The sequence below is a fragment of the Myxine glutinosa genome, chromosome 8, assembly GCF_964187855.1.
Source record: "Myxine glutinosa chromosome 8, kmMyxGlut1.1, whole genome shotgun sequence".
NCBI lineage: Eukaryota > Metazoa > Chordata > Myxini > Myxiniformes > Myxinidae > Myxine > Myxine glutinosa.
The window spans coordinates 12,037,745-12,054,204 of NC_136268.1; positions in this window are offsets into that span (position 1 = coordinate 12,037,745).

Consider the following 16,460-nt stretch of genomic DNA (forward strand, 5'->3'; position numbering starts at 1 on the left):
ATGAATGCTGCGGCACCAGTAATAGAAGCGATTTTTTTCTCTTTTATTTTTATTTTTTAACGATTATTCGATATTGTTATGACTTCTTGTAAATAGGTATACTAATTGGTCAGGAGGTAGCGTTTTGCTATGTACAGTTCTCTTTTTTTTGCATTGTTGATTATACCAGATGAATGTGGTGATACAGGAAATGTTTGTCTTTTCAAATGGATGATTATGGTATGACTATGATTATGATAATAATGATAATCATTATGATAATGATTTTAAAATCATGATGTTATGATTGACAGGAATGAGATCATGAGGTTTTCGGTGTGAAATGATTGCATGGGCTTAAAGGACAACTTTTGAGCCCTGTAGGATTAATGATACATTTGTTACGTGGTCCTCCCGGTAACTACCCGGTCTTGGTGACCCCCGGACCGTGGGAGGGACCCCGCCAGAAAGATATATGATTTATACGCTTTCGTAACGCAATCAATATGAAAGACACAACAATTCAAGTCAATAAGAAACCCCCACACCAAGGATCCGGATTAATGGATAATATATTCCCAATCAATCAGCCACACTCAACAATCAATCAACAATATTACTCAGATGGCCATCTCATATATTTCCCCCCTTTCCCCACTCACGACCCCTCAATGGTCACTGTCCCTCACAATGTCTCTGGGCCCCTCCCGACCAAGGTGAAGGTCGACTTCTCCGCACACGGGCGGTTGAACGAACCCCTGGCTGACGTGCTCCAAACGTGCACGTCGCGTACCGGGAACAGCTGCTGCAGCGCACACCTCCTTGCAAAGCAAAGCGGGCAAAGCAAAGCGCGGCTCGCAAAGCGCGCGAGGCCCAAGGTGCGACCCGTACGCGTCCTTGTAGACGTTGAGGCGAACTGTGCCGGACGCTTGGTTCCGTGCACGAACCCACGGCAACTTGACGCATAACCGGTAATTACCCCACGCAGGTAACTCCTCTCGCCAGACGGGCTTTCAAACGCAGCGTTCCCCACGCTGCTCAATATCGACACCGCTCGCGTCGGAGCTGGGCGAGGAAGAAGAAGATATCCGCTTCTCCCGGACCTCGTGTCTTTTCTTTTTCCGGTTCACTATCCCGTTTCCGGTCTCCTGTTATCCGGAGCCTCTCTAACCCTTTAACCACAACAACCTTTAATAGAATAAACATTAATAAGCAATGACATGAATAGTAATTCACCTAAATCAGGGATCCGTAACACTCCCCCCCTTCAAGAAAGAAAGTTTGAACCCCGCGAAAACTTTCTGGGCCGGCCAACTTTGATAAACAAACCCGATACCCCAAATCATCAGTTCCCCCCGGGCACAATTATCGCATCTCAAAAATAAAGCAACAAACTTTCACCAAAACCCCCCAGAGATTCCAAGGTAATTCCCTCTAGACCAAGCGTCAACCACTTCTAGTTGCTCTTGGATGGAGGCCCAGCTGAGTACTCACTACATGGACGCCTTAAGAAATGTGGGGTTCACGGTTAGTCCAGGGAGGAAAGTTCATTACATGGACGCCTTTAAGAACGTGGAGTTCACGGTTAGTCCGTGCAGGAACGTTCCCTACTGGGACGCCTTTTAAGAACGTGGCGTTCACGGTTAGCCCGTGTAGGAGCCCAGGCTCGGCGGCTCCGCCGTATATAGAGTGCTTCAACTTCTCCGGACTCCTAACAGTTACGGTGGGACCCCTTGTCCCAGCAGTCACCTGACTGGCGGTCTCCTTCTCGGCCAGTCCTCTGCCAATCATTCTTTCGGGAGATGCCGTAACTCTGGGAGCCTCCATAGTAATATCGGCTGCTGCCAACACCAAAACTACCGCCAAGTGGTCCTCTTCTGTAGACCTCTCGACGCCTACGAAATGCCTTCCCTACTGTTATGGTCCGACCCTCCAAAACCTTACCATTCCAATTCTTCTCTGCCTCCCTGGTGTCTTACGAACCCTGGTGGAGTGCTTAAAAGACTCCTTAAAAGCAGCTCACACCTCACCACACATGCACGGCTGCCATCTTGCCACGCCCAACAGCTAACGGCCAGCAGGGGGCGAGAGAGAGAGAGAAAGAGAGAGAGAGAGAGAGAAAGAGAGAGAAAGAGAAAGAGAAAGAGAAAGAGAGAGAGAGAGAGAGAGAGAGAGAGAGAGAGAGAGAGAGAGAGAGAGAGAGAGAGAAAGAGAGAAAGAGAAAGAGAAAGAGAAAGAGAAAGAGAAAGAGAAAGAGAAAGAGAAAGAGGGAGAGAGAGAGAGAGAGAGAGAGAGAGAGAGAGAGAGAGAGAGAGAGAGAGAGAGAGAGAGAGAGAGAGAGAGAAAAAGAGAAAGAGAGAGAGAGAGAGAGAGAGAGAGAGAGAGAGAAAGAGAAAGAGACTGGTTCTTCCACTTCTGTTCGCGAAGTCTCTCCAGCTCTGACGTCACACTTTGTCCAATCATGCACTTCGGGGGCGGGGCCTAACGGCCTTCTTGACCACAAACTGATTCTCCGCCTCTACTGGGCAGGGCCATGCTAGTTTAAACAATCCGATCTCCTCTATGGTATTTCATCCCTACCCCCACAAACATAACAATATTCTACTATGTTGCAGTATGGATTACTGGTAAATGATTTGTCGACACTTAGTTAACAGTTTATTAATATAGAATCAACTTGATAACTTGCTTGCAGAATGTACAGTAGATATATATATATATATATATATATATATATATATTGTTCAGGTTTTGAGATTGTACATATAACATCATTAAAGGTTAAATGTTTGCCCCCCCCCCCCATAGTTAGTCCACAAGCAACACGTAGGCCCATGTCATAGTATGTCATAGTTATGTAGTTATGTCATAGTATGTGTAAGAGTAGGCCATTTCCCTAGTGACATCTGCGTTGTGTAAATAATTAAGCTTAGGTCCTTTTCATTTTGCGGCCACCCTTCAATTACATCATGGGCAAACTCGATCCCGCGCCCCATTTGGCATCCCTCAATTTGTTACGCTTTGGGCTACCCGCAGCAGTTTGTTACGCTTTGGCTGCCAGCAGCATTAGCTGCCTTTTGCTCGCTCGAACTAGCCCAGTGACACGAGGTAGGCCTGAAAATAGGGAGGAGCGCGAGGTCGAGGTGTGGCCGCGTCAAGCAGCGTGTCAGAAGGCGGTGACGGTAAGGGCAACAGCCAACCAGGGCTGAGAGGGCATGGCTTGATAGGGCGTGGTAAAGAGCATCTAGTAAGTTCGAGAGGGTTCACTGGGCAATGCTATATAAGCCAGCGCACAAAGCCCTTGAACAGGACTTGTCGGTACGAGAGTTGAGCTATGAGAAGGGAGAGATGCTTACAAAGGGACTCGTGTGAAAGGACTCACAAAAGGACTGGCTGAGTTGAGCTATGAGAAGGGAGAGGCGCTTACGAAGAACTGTATGAGGACCGAGCGAACTGGTATTGGGAGAACTGATCTGGAGCACTCGTGTGAGAACAGCACTGAGAGGACCGGCGTGCACATGACAGTTTCGAGGCATTGATTGAGAAGCGCATTGAGAAGCGCGTATTGAACTGTCCGTTTATTACGTACGCGGCTGAGCCGCAAGTGTAACCGCCAAAGCCAGCCCTACCGTTCGCCCTGTGATAATCCCGTGCATGCCAAACGACACGTGGAGAGCTCCTGGCCACTGTGTTCAACTACTTTGCGGTGCGAGTTGGGGACCGGAGAGCGAGATGCCTGAACGCCATCCCTGGACCATCAACCTGTTCGTCTGCAACCCCGTGTGAGTGTGTCTGAGTGTGACGGGCCCATTTGTCCAGGGATAAGTTAACACCTTTTAAGGCTGCACTGTGTATTCTTCTTCTTCTTGTACAAAGTGTAAATAAATTCTGTTATTCCTTTCTTCCAAATCGACCGTTTCCGTCATTTCCTCCATTGGGTAAGCGTGGCATGATTACGAACCGCTTGGATCGGGTTTAGTCCTTGCTAACGGCTCGGGTCACGGGTTCGCTACCGCTCGGCGTTTCCACCAATACCCGTGATTCGGGCGGGGCTTATTTCCTCGTTTCTGAGCGGCGCGAGTACTTAGGTATTCGTGATTAGTCCTACGACCCTACTTCGCGCTGTCCAGGAGTGACGTCATAGGCTCCGGGTCCCGTCGGCTCGTAAAAGACAAGGGGACTAATCCCCCCTTGGTAAAGGGTAAAGGCTGGCACTGAGATCCACAATAATTGGTGTCAGGAGTGGGATTTGGAACTCTGACGAAATTTGTGGACCAAATTTTGGACACCAATTTTGCATATTGGCCACAACAATTGGTGTCGGGGAGTGGGATTTGGAACCCAACCAAATGTTTTTGGAAAATTTGGCCAAAATTAAGAGCGACCAAAATTTAGTATAAAAATCCAAATTAAATCGTGCCATGGCTAGCCAAAGCAGTCGGATGCCGGTGGAGGTAGAAGATGAGGAGGTAGAGGATTTAGAATCGATGACCCAGGACCTCCGGGAAGAATTGGGAGAAATAGAGGAGGAAGCAGTGGAGGTAGCGGGGGAAGAAAATGGCAGCGCCTCGCACATGGCGATGAGGGCCGCGCCCGCTGCGCCAGTGGGGGTGGCGGACACGCAAGCCTTCATGGCGCAATTTATGGCAGAAATAAAAAAAATGATGGGCGCCAAACAGAATGAAATAAATAAAGTAAATGGTAAGATGGACGCCCAAAGTGACAGATCCACCCGGGAATTGGAGAAGGCGAAAAATGAATTGGGAAACAAAATGGGTGACCAATTGGAAGAAATGAAAGACGAAATGAAAGATGGGTTAAAAGGGTTTGGTAACAGAATAGGTGGCCAAATAAAAGAGATGGGGAAAGACATAGGGCGCAGGTCGAGCGGGAAAGTCGCATTGGTACGCGATGAGGTAACGCGATTTAAGAAACGCGAGAGGAGCGAGTTTGAGCAGAGCACAGCCAAGTTGACTGGGGTAGAAATCGCGACACGGGGTATGGAAAAGCCGACGGCCGCCGAATTAGAAGAGAAAATTTTATTAGTACCGGCGGTCGTTGAGGAAAAAGAAAATGAAAAAATTATAGTGAAAATTGGGGACGAAGAGACGGCAGAAGCAGAAATTAAATCGGAGGAAAGGATGGAATATGTGCAAAGTCCGTGTTCGCATCGTGATGTCGTGCTGCCTAACCCCAATGGAAGTTTGCAGGTGCGGGTGGCGGAGAAGAGAATCCCGAAGGTGAGTAGGAAAATGTATGGCGCGAAAGTGTTTGGAGTGAAAAAGATTTTTCGGGCGCTTGGGATCGCGACGTCACCCGGGCGCTCGTGGAAGGTCCGTGGTGCGCTGTGTGAAGGTGAATGGCGCGCGTGTGAGAACGGCGCCGGAGTGCGAGTGTAAGACGGAGTGTATGTGGGAGGAGTGCGTTGAAGGAGAGTGTGAAATGGAGTGTGCGATGGCCGGGGAGAGTGTGCGAGAATGCATGCCGGAGCGTGTTGTAGAGCGTGTGCGGGGATGCACACCAGAGCGCGTGATTGGGTGTGTGCAGGAGTGCACACCCGTGGTTGTTATGGAGTACGTAACGGGAGAGTGTACGCGAGGGTGTGCGAAGGCCAAGTGTGTTACGGAGTGTGTAACAGAGGAGTGTGTGATAATGGAGTGTGCGAGTGGTGTGAGTACACCTGAGTGGTGTGCACCTGAGGATGTAACGAGAGAGAATGCACGGAGAGAAAGTGCAATAACGGAATGCAGGGGGTATATGGGAGGCGCTGGAGCACCTCGGTGTGAGAATGCGACTCGGGCATCGCCGCAAACCGGGGCAGCGTTTAGGGCGACGTATAGCCGACGCGAGCTCTCGGGCGTGGTGTTCTTTGTGTGCTGCGGGGGCCGGCGGGGATTGTTGCCGCTTATATTTCCACCGCTTATATTGCCACCGATTGTTGCCACCGACCATACAGGGCGGGGCCCAGCACGAATCGTGCACGGCGCTCCTTGCAAGACCGCCATGCACGATTCGTGCCGGGCCCCGCCCTGTATGGTCGGTGCCGCGCTTTGACGGGAAAGGCAAATGGCACGTTTCAAGGGGGGTAAGGAGAGTTCGGACCTTCGCCCCCTTGCGGGCACGGTGCTCCGACCGGGGGAGGCTGGGCCATCGTGCCGGAGACCAAAAGGCTCCGCGCCGAGATGGCGCCTGGAACCTTGGCCCGAGTATGCCTCTTCTGCAGAATCGAAAATGCCGGACGGACCCAACCAACAGTAGTCTAACCACCCGCATGCATTGCTCGGCTTTTCGAAGCCGAGCTGTGAAAATGTATTCCCACCCGACGAGGCTCGAGTATAGTGGACGGATAGTAATGGCATTGGCGAATGGTAGCTTTACCATTCATTTTGGGGGCACATGAGCTATAGATTATGGGGATGGCAGTGCAAACTAGCCGAGGGCGGGCTAGGATATTGATAGGGATTTAGATATGACAATAGGAGACATGAGATTTAAGTCGTGACTTTTGTACAGGTAGAGGGGATGTAGTGAGATTAGAAGGATGTTAATGATGAGGGAAGTGCTTAGTGTAAGGGAAGACGGGGAAGCACGAGTATTGGAGGGAAGTAGTTAGTTAGATGATGCTGTGTGTATGAGCTTGAGGTTGAGAATCTTTGTGGTGAGCGTGAGCAAATGAGGAATTGAATGAAATTGTTTGTGGATGACCTTGCACAAATGACGCATTGGTCGGGGATGACCCGAGGTGATGTATAAATGGAGTATTGAGGACAAGTGTCATGGTGTTGAGGGAATGGGCTTGCATGGTGTGCAAGTGGAGAACAGGTGTGTGGAATAAATGGTGTAGAGTAAGTGGTGTGGAATGAGTGGTGTGGCGTGCATGGTGCTAAGGAGTGGATGGGGGAAGATGGACCCCTTCACGAATACCCGGGGAGGGTAGTTTAAAGTTAGGTAGAGGGTTTAGGTAAATTATTGGATATTTGACACCTGTGGTGTGTGTAGTAGCAATGTGGTGCTTAGATGGGTGCATGAGTGAGTGGAATGGCTGGGCGTGTGGGCTTAATTGGTGAGTATAGTTATTGGGGTACTCCACCACTGTTAGTCTGTCGGCCAGGTGCGGCCGTAGGTAGGCTCTGGGAGCCAGTTAGAGTCAGGGTAGTGTTCAGTGGGGCCCGAGGATCCTAGGAGAGGACCCGGGTAGCCCAATGCCAGAGAGGGCATCAGAGGGGTGAGAGAGCCAGGAGGGGCCTTCCCCGATTTAGGGTAGTTGTAAAGAGCATGGTAAGCTCGGGTGGCGACTTCAGTGGCGGAGGTGCGCAAGTAGGTAGACCTGCTGGTAGAGCCACACGACCCAGCCCTGAAATTGTGCGAAGGCACAGTAGTGAAAAATTGGGGGAGTACAACAACAACAACATGCATTTTAAGGCCATTTTCCCTGCTAGAGCAGGGGTTAGCCTTAATTTGGAGTGAGACCCCAAATTTGGGAGGCACCACAGGAGGGTGAATGGGAATTGGTTTTTAGAACCACATAGTGTAAAGAGGCCAATTGAATTGGCAGGGCATGACCCCGGGTAGTTTAAATGAGTTAATGTCAATTTGAGTATAGTTCGGATGAAATCTCTTTGCACCATCCGCATCCACTCACCAAGGAGACAGAACTCCACACCAGGTTTTGCAAATGTTTGGAATGTAAGACGCATCTCGACGTGAGAGTGACATTGTGTGATATTCCATCTCTTCCTTCTTGGGAGGGATTGGATGACGAATTCGGAGTAGAGGGGGGATAGAAAAGACAAGATGTAGCGACGAGTTTGTAAAGGAAGTGTAAATACGGGGAAGGGCAAGGGTAGTGCAGGCTGACATGGGGGGTTATGTACGGCTAGGGACGAGCTTTCTCCGCTCTCTCTCCCATGCTCCTCATGTTGCATTGCCTTGCATTGTGTGTACCTTTGCGCCCTTTCCTCCGCTGACTCTCTGCTTTGTCTTTCCTCCCCACCCATGGACCCATTATTTTTGTTGAGGGGAGTGTGCAGGAACCCTGAGCTGTGCGGCTGCACTTTTGCACTGCACTCTGCTACCTGTTGCTGCACCAGTACACCTAATGGACCACACGTCCTGTGGCCTGGCACCTTTTTCTGGGGCAGACCATTGCTGCAAGCGTTATCTTGCCCTGCGGACCACTGGTTTTAAGTGGCGTCAAAGTCACGCAGATGGACCATGAGATGCCCCTGCAATAAAAAAACGGACACGGTTTGTGCATTTTTTTTTATTCTGGTGTGTCAGGAAGGAAGATCTCCAAGTTTTATTATGGCACACCGAAGACGAAGCACGAAGACGCAAGAAGCAGCAGCCCAGCAGCAGCCAATAGCAAAAGCCGGCATATATTGTGCAATGTGCATTTTTGATGATTGGGCAATGGGCATGATTGTGCATTTTTGTGCATTTTTGGTGCATTTATTATGGTGTATTGGTGCAGTGCATTGTGTTTCTCTCCTCAAAATTCTTTCCCAAAAAGACAGGTCCTGGGTTGTAGAACTGTAAATAATTAGTTAGTCTTGTAAATGACATGCTCCCCACTGGCTTTATGTATAGTTTGAGAATTATTTCCGTAATTCGGTTAGTTGTGGGTGTGAATCTGTTAGTTAGTACACAACGCAGTAGGTGGGACATATCTGGTGTTGTAAAACGGTCACACACAGGGTGTTAGATTAAATGTGGAGGGAAACAACACATAAGTGTCACACGTAAGTTAAAAAGTAGTCCTGACCCTTGCTAAAAACCGGTCATGCTCACTTGTGTGGGTTCGGCTCGGGGACGAGCCTGGCGAAGGAGGGGGGCAGTGTTGAGGTTTTGAGATTGTACATATAACATCATTAAAGGTTAAAGGTTTGCCGCCCCATAGTTAGTCCACAAGCAACACGTAGGCCCATTAGAATTAGTTATGTCATAGTATGTGTAAGAGTAGGCCATTTCCCGAGTGACATCTGCGTTGTGTAAAGAATTAAGCTTAGGTCCTTTTCATTTTGCGGCCACCCTTCAATTACATCATGGGCAAACTAGATCCCGCGCCCCATTTGGCATCCCTCAATTTGTTACGCTTTGGGCTACCCGCAGCAGTTTGGTACGCTTTGGCTGCCAGCATCATTAGCTGCCTTTTGCTCGCTCGAACTAGCCCAGTGACACGAGGTAGGCCTGAAAAGAGGGAGGAGTGCGAGGTCGAGGTGTGGCCGCGTCAAGCAGCGCGTCCAGAAGGTGGTGACGGTAAGGGCAACAGCCAACCAGGGCTGAGAGGGCATGGCTTGATAGGGCGTGGGAAAGAGCATCTAGTAAGTTTGAGAGGGTTCGCTGGGCAAGGCTATATAAGCCAGCGCACAAAGCCCTTGAACAGGACTTGTCGGTACGAGAGCTGAGCTATGAGAAGGGAGAGGCACTTACAAAGGGACTCGTGCGAAAGGACTCGCAAAAGGACTGGTTGAGTTGAGCTATGAGAAGGGAGAGGCGCTTACGAAGAACTGTATGAGGACAGAGCGAACTGGTATTGGGAGAACTGATCCCGAGCACTCGTGTGAGAACAGCACTGAGAGGATCGGCGTGCACATGACAGTTTTGAGGTATTGATTGAGAAGCGCGTATTGAACTGTCCGTTTATTACGTACGCGGCTGAGCCACAAGTGTAACCGCCAAAGTCAGCCCTACCATTCGCCCTGTGATAATCCCGTGCGCGCCAAACGACACGTGGAGAGCTCCTGGCCGCTGTGTTCAACTACTTCGCGGTGCGAGTTGGGGACCGGAGATGCGTGCTGCCTGGACGCCATCCCTGGACCATCGACCTGTTCGTCTGCAACCCCGTGTGAGTGTGTCTGAGTGTGACGGGCCCGTCTGTCCAGGGATAAGTTAAGACTGTTTAAAGCTGCACTGTGTATTCTTCTACTTCTTGTACAAAGTGTAAATAAATTCTGTTATTCCTTTCTTCCAAATTCGACCGTTTCCGTAATTTCCTCCATTGGGTAAGCGTGGCACGATTACGAACCGCTTGGATCGGGTTTAGTCCTTGCTAACGGCTCGGGTCACGGGTTCGCTACTGCTCGGCGTTTCCACCAATACCCGTGATTTGGGCGGGGCTTATTTCCGCGTTTCTGGGCGGCGCGAGTACTTAGGTATTAGTGATTAGTCCTACGACCCTACTTCGCGCTGTCCAGGAGTGACGTCATAGGTCCCGGGTCCCGTCGGCTAGTAAAAGACAAGGGGACTAATCCCCCCTTAAGGGGAAAGGCCGGCGCTGAGATCCGCAACAATATATATATGTATGTATATATATATATATATATATATATGTATATATATATATATATATAATTATATATATATACGTAGTGTGTTCAAAAAGTATCCGACCTTTATTTTTCGTGCGTGAAAGAAAAAGAAGCTAGGGAGGCGTTGATTGGTGCACGTATGTAGGCGATCCTAATGCACACGCGTGAATTTTTTCCCACCTGCAGAAGCTGTCATTTGACGGCAGACCGCCGATGAGTGAGGACATGTAAGTGAGCGCCGTCGGATTTTCGTTTTTGACAAAATGACGGAAAAACTTGAACGCTACTGCATCAAATTTTGTGTTTTTTGGCCTCGGGGATGTTGGATGCTTCCATTGTGATGACTGCAACTTGGTTTCTGGGTCGTACCCATAAACCCAGGACTCATCGCCAGTGATCACTGTGTTGAGGAAGCTGGGATCGCTGTTCACAGTCTCCAGCATGTCCTGTGCGATCTCCAAACGGAGTTGCTTCTGCTCAATCGTTAGCAGCTTTGGTACGAACTTCGCTGAGATTCTCCTGAAGCCCAAATCCTCCTTCATAATGGAATGAACGGTGTTGAATCTTGCGGATCGTTTCCACTTGGGAATCACCAAGCTTTACACAAAATTTGATGCAGTAGCGTTGTTCAAGTTTTTCCGTCATTTTGTCAAAAACGAAAATCCGACGGCGCTCACTTACATGTCCTCACTCATCGGCGGTCTGCCGTCGAATGACAGCTTCTGCAGGTGGGAAAAAAATTCACGCGTGTGCATTAGGATCGCCTACATACGTGCACCAATCAACGCCTCCCTAGCTTCTTTTTTTTTACGCACGAAAAATAAAGGTCGGATACTTTTTGAACACAGTAGTATATATATATATATATATATATATATATATATATATATATATATATATATATATATATATATATATATATATTGTTACGGTACGCGGTTAAAGATGGTATGTTTGCCGAGCGGAGGCTCCGCGACCGAACAGTTATTCCCCTAACTAAAACCCGATTTACCCCAAACTTTGGCCGGATCGCGCCACCGCTATTCAATCGGGAAAACTCTAAAGCGACCGAATGCAAAGAGGAAGAAGACGTACAGAAGAGCAACTGGATTTATTATTTACACACATATAAGTAAGAAGAAAGCAGTCATGTTTATTTATAGGGACATGAGACGCAGGTGACACAGTGAAATCTTTAGCTTATACAGACTTATTGTTACTACCCAGGACAGCACGAACAAAACAAACTCACGTACGCAAATGGATGGAAATTGCAGGCAGGAATGACAGGAGGTGGGTGGCTGGAGGAAGGCACGGAGCTGGCTGGAGTTTGATCCCGCACGGGACGTCGGGCTGGACCTCGACGGCCGCCGATGCCACCGATCCTGTCGTGTGCGCGGGGTAGCGGGTCGGAGCTGCTTGGTGGAGCCAAGCCAACGCTGCTGGTGGGGGGTCTGGCATGACGGGTTCTCTCTCCCTCTCTCACTAACTCCAGGACTCTTTCTCTCTTGCTTAGTCCAACTCTTCCTCTCCACCGACAACTCAACGCAACCCCTCCACTCTACGCAAACACTGACCACCACTGACGACCAACCCAGCTCTGACCAAATAAACCACACACACTGCTCTTGTCGTAGCTCATCCCGTAAAAGCTCATCTGCCTCTTGGGAACGCCCCGCTGTGGGTTATATAGGCCCCGCCCCTCAACCTTCGCGAACCTCCTTGATGTTTCTCTCCACACCCTCTCCAAGTCCAACCCCTTGTTACCTTCGCAAAAGCGGAAGGTTATGTTTTGATCGCTGTGTATTTATTTGTATGTCTGTGTGTATGTTAATCGCATAACTCAAAAAGTATTCAACCGAATTGCATGAAATTTGGTGGGATGATTGGTTATTATACGGGACACATTTGATTAGATTTTGGGAAACAGATTTGCTCAAATTCTGACTATTTTTAACTCGATCGTATTTCACTCAAAGTTATGAGCGACTGAAGAAGAAGATGTCCATCCAGGACGTCATCACTATAACGCGATCTCCCGCGATCATTTCAACCTCAAAAAAAATTATAATTGCAGATTTGACAATAGATGAGGCATATTAACAAACGAATGAAACAGATTTGCTCAAATTCTGACTATTTTTAACTCGATCGTATTTCACTCAAAGTTATGCGCGACTGAAGAAGAAGATGTCCATCCAGGACGTCATCACTATAACGCAATCTCCCGCGATTGTCCCTACACTGTTCTGTTCCCTACACTCCCATGCCAAGTACAGAACAGTAGCTGCGGCGAAGGTATGCGCTCTACCGAGTGCCCGTTCTAGTTCGTGGTTGGTTGAGTGGGGCTGACTCACTCCTCTCCTCTATGACGAGGTGGGGACCCGCCTTTCTTCCCCAACCCTGCCTCGTGGCCAATGACGGCAATTGTTGGTTGGCAATGCGAATGGCAATTGACGAAAGGGGAAATGGAGGTTTTTGGGAATGGGAATGAAGGGAATCTATCTTTTTCACTTGGTGCAATGGAGTATTTAAGTTAATGGGAGACACAGCCTTACTCTAAGACACATAATAAGATATAAGCTACTGAACAAGGGTATTCTATGATTAGCTGACGTGTATGCTTTTGGACTAATTACCGAGACGCCCTTTTTACCTTTATACAACTCTGGAGGCAGGAGGGGCCATATCCAACAATGTTCATCACCATCTCCAATATAATACAACACAATCAAAAAAATGCAATCCTCATATCCGCAACAATATATATATATATATTGTTACTGTCGCGGTTAAGATGTTATTTTTTGACCGAGCGGTTGGTATGACCGCGACCTAACAGTTCCCCCGATTCTTCCCCAACTCACCCGATTCACCCCAAACTTTGGCCGTATCGCACCGCAGCTGCCCAATCTGGAAAACTCTAAAACGACCGAATGCAAAGAGGAAAAGGAATAAGACGAGAAGACGGACAGAAGAGTAATGGGATTTATTATTTACACTTATAATCAAGAAGGAGCAGTCACGATTATGTACAGGGACACGAGACGCAGGTGACACAGTGAATTCCTTATACAAGCTTAATTACCTACCCAGGACAGAACAAACAAAGACGACTCACACGGGGAATTGCAGAGTGGATTGGCTGGAAGGAGGTGTGTGGCTGGAGGGGGAGGACGGCACGGAGCTGGCTGGAGCTTGATCCCGCACGGGACGTCGGGCTGGACCTCGACGGCCGCTGATGCCACCGATCCTGTCGTGTGCGCGGGATCACGGGTCGGATCACGGGTCGGATCTCGGGTCGGATCACGGTCAGAGCCGACGCGCTGGTGGGGGGTCTGGCGTGACGGGTTCTCTCCTCTCTCTTTTGTTTGTCCAACCACTCTTTCTCCAACGCAACCACTCAACACAACCACTGAACGCAACCACTGAACGCAACCACTGAACGCAACCACTGACCACCCCTGACGACCAACTCAGCTCTCGTCATGGACCTCTCTATGCGCTCTTGCTCTGACGACCCAGCTCTTTCCTTTGTACTCGTCTCTCCTCTGTAAAAGCTCATCTGTCTTGGACCTCCTCTCGTCTCAACGGCTTGGGCTCCCTTTCATCTGCCGGTAAAAGCTCCTCTCGTCTCAATGGCTTGGGCTCCCTTTCGTCTGCCGGTAAAAGCTCCTCTCTTCTCAACGGCTTGGGCTCCCTTTCGTCTGCCGGTAAAAGCTCCTCTCTTCTCAACGGCTTGGGCTCCCTTTCGTCTGCCGGTAAAAGCTCCTCTCTTCTCAACGGCTTGGGCTCCCTTTCGTCTGCCGGTAAAAGCTCCTCTCTTCTCAACGGCTTGGGCTCCCTTTCGTCTGCCGGTAAAAGCTCCTCTCTTCTCAACGGCTTGGGCTCCCTTTCGTCTGCCGGTAAAAGCTCCTCTCTTCTCAACGGCTTGGGCTCCCTTTCGTCTGCCGGTAAAAGCTCCTCTCGTCTCAACGGCTTGGGCTCCCTTTCGTCTGCCGGTAAAAGCTCCTCTCTCATGGACACGCCCTGCCTTGGGTTATATAGGCCCCGCCCCTCAACCTTTGCGAACCTCCCCGATCGCTCTTCCTCCGCCCTCTCTAGCCAAACCCCTGGCTCATGGTTGGTCGAGTGGGGCTGGCTCACTCCTCCCCTCTATGACGAGGTGGAGACACGCCTTTCTTCTCCGACCCTGCCTCGTGGTCAATGGCGGTAATTGGAGCGGAGGTAGTTTCTAATCGACGAAAAGGGGGAATGGAGGTTTTGGGAATGGGAATGAAGGGAATCTATCTCTTTCACTTGGTGCAATGGAGTACTTCTATTAATGGGAGACACAGCCTTACCCTAAAACACAGAATAAGATATAACTATCGAACAGGGGTATTCTATTATTGGCTGACGTGTATGCTTGTGGACTAATTATGGGATGCCCTTTGACCTTTACACAGCTCCGGAGGCAGGAGGCGCAGAATGACAATAATAATAATAATAAAGCACACAATCAAAAAAATATACAGTCCTCATATCCGCAACACTGCACCCTCCTCCTCTTAGGCACGGCCCGGGCCTACAACTTTTATTTAGTGTGACACATAGGTGTAGTTCCCTCTACTTTTAACCTGACCCTGAGTGCGACAGTTTTAAAACATAAATATATGTGTCCCGCTGCTCCATTGCACCCTGCCTAACAGACTTACGCCCACAGTTAACCGAATTGCGGAATTGTCTTCAAACTATACACTGACGGTGGGGAGCATTATTTACAATGACGCTATATTTATTTACAAAACTAACCCAGGACCTGTAATTGTTCTTTCTGGGGGAGAGACAGTCTGCTCTGCATCAATGCACCACTAAAGCACCCAAAAACGCACCAATACACACCCAAGCACCAATCGGTGCAGTCATCACTGTTCATCAATGTTCAACAATAAAAAAAAAGAAATCAACAACCCCTAACCCTGCAGGTGATCTCTTGCTCTTCGGCTCCCTCTGCTGGTTATTATTATTGTCTTCCTGTTGTTGTCTCTCTTTCATTTTCTTACTGGCGGCCTATTTGCAATAAAGCTTGCCCAAACGTGTCCATTTTATTTATTTTATTTATGGCCCACAGGGCCGACTACGTGTGGTTCACCTGTGGGGCATCGGTGCCCTGTGGCCAAGGTCCGCCAGCAAGATTTCGGGCCCTCATGGCCGGTTCCAGCAGAGGGGCCATGCCCCAACCCATGGGATCCATAAGTGGTGCTCGGCCACAGACATGTGGTCCATAATGTGGTGCATCGATGCAGACAGCTGGTTCTGAGAGTGCCGGGCGCACAATGGCCGACTCACGCACGCTCCCCTTGGCGCCCAATGGCGCACAGGTAATGTGGGAGACAAAAGAGACAATTGAGCGAGGGGTAAGGTCACAAGGGTACACATCAATAAGGCAATGCAAGGCGAAATGCGTACGGAGGGCGAAGTGAGAAAGCTCGTCCCTACCGTACGTCACCCCCCTGTCACCTACACTACCCTTGCCCTTACCCCATATTTACAAAATCTACCCATTTACAAATTCGTCACTACTGTCACGTCTTCCCCATATTTCTCCTATACCAAATTCGTCTCCACAATCCCTCTACTTCAAAATTTGCCATCACCAAATTAATCATCAATCCTCATAAGGAGGAAGAGATGGAACATCAAAGCACAATGTCACACCCACGTCATGATGCGTCTCACAATCCAAACATTTGCATCATAAAAAATAATCAAAACATGGCATGGTGTGGAGTACCTGTCACCTCAGGTGAGTGGATGCAGATGGTGCGAGGAGATCCTTCATCCTAACTATCCTCTAAATGATTTTAACACACTTTACACTACCCGGGGTCTTTCCCTGCCAATTCATTGGCCACTTACACTATGGGTTCTAACAACCAATTCCCATTGACCAAACTGTGGTGCTTCTCAATTTGGGGTCTCACTCCCCCGATTCATCTCCCGGTGCCCTCGTACAATTTCTGGGCTGCGACGTGTAGCTCTCCCAGCAGGTCTACCCACCTGCACACCTCCACCACTGTAGTTGCCACCCGAGCTTACCTGCTCCTTACCTAACCTATCTAATTTGGGAAGGCCCCTCCTGGCTCTGTCACCCCTTGGTGCCCTCTGGCACTGGGCTACCCGGGTCCG